Genomic DNA, 4,504 nt, shown 5'->3' on the forward strand with positions numbered 1-4,504 from the left:
GCCTGGGTGGCTTAGTCAGTTAAGCGTCAGACTTTCGCTTAGGTCATGATCTCGCGGTTCGTGGGTTCGAGCCCCGCGTCGGGCTCTGTGCTGACTGCCAGCTCAGAGCCTGGAGCCTGTTTCAGTCTGTGACTCCCTCTCTCTCTGACCCTCCCCTGCTCACGCTGTCTCTCTCTCTCTCTCCTAGAAATAAATAAAACATTAAAAAAATTTTAAAAAAAAATTTAAAAGATCATCTTCATGTTACAGATGATTGTTTTAGATTCTAATGTGACAATTAGTTATGGAAGTAATCCTAATTTCTGACATGTGGCCTTCCTTCAATTTAATCACAAGTCTGAGGTATTTACCAAGTCCCTCTGACTTGGCAGGACGACAGCTTCGGATACTGTGTCTCTGGTGGCAGGCAGTTGATGAAATCTCTGCTAAAAATTTTTAGTCTTCTGTCTATAGTATTCCCCTGGGCTGCTTAGAGTCTTTCCCTGCAGACTTGCAGGTCAGGTATGGAACAAGCAGGTGTGGTATGTTTTTATTCAGTTCTGGGATTCCTACACCTTTGTGGCTTCATACCTTTCATTTGCTCTTCAGTCTCAAACTGTAATCCCTGACTCCTGAGCCCTAAGTGACTACTTTCTGTTTGAGCCTCATCTCGGAAACATCCTGAAATAGAACAGTACTTTCAGAAGTGAAGCTGAATGAATGTGTACTTCACCTATGATGTTTACTTTCTCTCAAAAGTCATATTCCCTTCAGGTTCTGCTACCTTCAAACAGTTTTGTTTTGTTTTGTTTTGTTTTGTTTCTGAGTTCATAATTGTTATCAGCAGAGAGATAGGCTACTCCAATAACAGTTTTTTCCTACCATATCTATAGACTAGGGTGCAAAACCATCCCTACTAACTATACTCTGACTCATTTTTGGCACAGAACATTTTAAACCCTCCTGCTTACCCCCAGCCTTACGTGATTTAAAGTTTATATGGACAGAAAAAAGAAAGTCTGCCAATTTTCTGAAAAACATATATATCTCCTGGCTCTTATTTTCCTGAAAACTGAAATCATATTACTGTTGACAGCTATAACAAGAATAAAGTGATAGTCCTAGTTATTCTCTTGCTAGAGAAGATACACAAATTTGACAATACCATCACACTAGCATACAGTGGGCTCTCCATAGCACTTTGACAGTCAGTGCCTGAGAACATGGTAAAACTTAAGAAGAATAGCTCCCTAGTGAAGATGTTAGTATAGAGACAGTAGAATAGAGATTAGGGTCTTCTCCCCTTCCCCTATCCCATGCTCTCTGTAAAGCCTGTTTTATTCATGTATAATCCTGGAAGAGTACATATAGGGAAGCCCAGGTGGTGCCTCAGGTTAAATTTCTGCCAGTTCAGTAGAATGGGAGCTTGTGTCAATTTTAATTTATTCAACTTAAATAGTAAAGTAGTATTTACGCAGATGGTAGTTCCTTGATTGAGATTTGTAATTGATACATTTCTGGAAAGGATCACACACTAAGCATTCTAAACTATCTCAGCCTAAAGAAACGAAATTACCAGTATGGGAGCAAAATTGCTATTGAGTTGTTAGCTTTGTATGTGTGTATGCAGATATATAAAATTGTTATTATGTTTTAGACAGATATATGACACAAATACTGAAGGCAAGAAGAAGAGCACAAACTGGATATGAAGGAAATAAAATCTGCCTTACACATGGACAATATGTGAAATCTTTAGCCAGCTCTATACTTATGTATTATCAGGGATAGGTTGGCAACGGTGACGGGATATGAAATGTGATGTGTCGAGGAGGAGGAAATTAAGGCAAATTCTTTGACTTTAAAATGTTTCATAGAGTCAACTTGGCTGTAGAATACAGACAGTTTCTGTAGTAGTACACAAGTATATAATTTGAAGAAATCTATTTGAAGAACAAGAAGTGGTTTACAGATCAATTCCAAAGTGTTAAGAACAAACCAGGGCAAAAGAGGAACTTTGGGCAAATTTTGCAGCTCAGCTTCATTTAAGGGGTAATTAAACATTAATTTTTAAAAAAAATCAATCCAAATTACTATTTATGGTGTCTTTTAATTTTGTATTTTTACCCTTCTTTGCAGGATTTGGTCAGTGAGTATATTTTCCAGTTTAGTTAAAAATGGCAGGAGATTCTGCAGTTATAATTAAGGTTGACATTTGACATATGATGTCATAGGGTAGTCTGGTCCAAATTACTCACAGTAGCACATATGAACTATGTTAGTGACCTAAAGAACTGTAATGCAATTTAGGTGTCATATTAACCATTCTATGAAAAAAAATTAAAAAGCTGGATTGAGTTTGGCAAATGAATTTGTTTTTTCAAATGTTTTCTTTTATGTTGGAATGAAACTTTATGCAAAAAGAAAGGCAAGTGCACACAAAATGTCCCCCTATGTCTCTGTGTTTCATAAGGATTTTATAGTCTAGAGAAGAATGGTCTAGAAATAAGGGAATCTGATGTTTTTGAAATCATTTTCTGAGATTTTTATGGAGTGATTACAAGTATTTATTTATTTAATATTACTTTATTATTTAGTAGAAAATAGTTAAGTCCAAAAATTTTCTTACAGTCTTGGCTTACCACATATTAATTGTGTTGCCTTAAACAAACACCAATTTTTGCGTCTACTCTAACTAATTAATCTAAATTTTAATCCTGTCTGGTAGTTAAGCTGTCACATATTTACTAGTGAAACAAGGCATCGTGTAATAGCAAATAATGATAGTGTCATCATTATGCAGGAAAAAGAATGTGTTCAGACATTTTATTGAGCAGATGTCATTACCCATGGCATACTGGCTTTTTTGTGCATGATGTAGTTTTGAGTATAGGAGTATTTGCTTTGTTTAATCATCCTGGGCTGAGCACAAAGGCTAGTGGAGGACTTACACATCTGAAAAAATAATTACAGTATTTGATATGAGTGCTATATAGTGAATAGTCAAACTGCAACAAGAAGACACATTAGGAACAAGCTAATCCTTAAATGCTAAGAGAAAAATGCAACACCCAGGCTAGCTTTTGCGTAAGTAGCATATTGAGAACTATGGAGAAGTTTATAAGAAAGGCCTTTTCTTAGAGCCTCACATGTCAAAGTGTGGTCAGAATGAATGCTACTTATTGAGAAGATGAGATTTGGAAAGTAAATTCAGTTCCTCTGTGGAGGGCCTTGGATGTCTGAAGGATGTGTTATCGTACTCTAATGGCTTAGTTGGGATATTTCTGACTAGATTTTCTTAATTTGTCCTTAGTGAGATAAAGATTTCCTCTTATAGTAACCTCACTCTTTAAAGTATGCAAATTTATATTTGGAGGGAGAGTAGTGAGGGTATGTGTAGTGGAGGTTGTCTACATGGGATAGAACTGACTTACTGTGGCAAAGAAGTTTCTGAGCAGAATTAGCCATGGATGAGAGTTACTTCCCATAATGATCAATGGGTTTTTATTACCAGCTTGTACTTGGGAATGTTGACTCAACTTTCACATAGCTCCACAATGCTGGAGAAGGGCAGAATTTGATCTAGCAAAATCTGGCAGCTTTGAAATTGCATCCTCTACCATCTGCTAGGTTTCATCCAATCTTCTCTATCTGTTGTGATCTCTTTTATCTACTCTGTGATAAGATGAACAAAGAACCTTGCTTTTCAAATTCTCATTTTGTATTGAATGTTTATATCTCTGATACCTTAAGAAAAAGCATTTGTACTGAATAATCATGTATTTCTCTCTCCTTCTCTCTCCTCTCTCTCTCTCTCTTTTTTTTTTTTTTTTTTTTTTTTTTTTTAGGACTGTCTCAACTGCCATACCTGCCTTGTTTATATCAAGATGTCATTTCAAAACGTGTGCATGTTTTTGTAATATATAAAACTCAATACAGATTGTGCAACACGATTTTTTTTTAATGTTTTATTTATTTCTAGGAGAGAGAGAGAGAGAGAGAGAGAGACAGTGTGAGCAGGGGAGGGTCAGAGAGAGAGGGAGTCACAGACTGAAACAGGCTCCAGGCTCTGAGCTGGCAGTCAGCACAGAGCCCGATGCGGGGCTCGAACCCACGAACCGCGAGATCATGACCTAAGCGAAAGTCAGACGCTTAACCGACTAAGCCACCCAGGCGCCCCTTTTTTTTTTTTGTGTGTGTGTGCAACATGATTTTTTAAAGGTATACAATGTGATGATTTCATATATGTACATATTGTGAAATGAATATTACAATTAAGTTAATTAATACATAGATTTCCTCACATAGTTTTCATTAAGTATGTGTGTGGGGGGTGTGTGAGAAATTCAAGATCTATTCTCTTAACAAATTTCAAGGACATAGTACAGGATTTGTAGTCCTAATCACCATACAGAAATTATCATATAAGTAAAATTTTATACCCCATGAATATACAATTTTTCATATACAATTTGCCAATCATAACTCAATAAAGATGGAAAAATGTTAAATAAATTAATTAATT

Source organism: Hyaena hyaena, unplaced genomic scaffold, assembly GCF_003009895.1.
Source record: "Hyaena hyaena isolate Hyena2069 unplaced genomic scaffold, ASM300989v1 scaffold_873, whole genome shotgun sequence".
Lineage (NCBI taxonomy): Eukaryota > Metazoa > Chordata > Mammalia > Carnivora > Hyaenidae > Hyaena > Hyaena hyaena.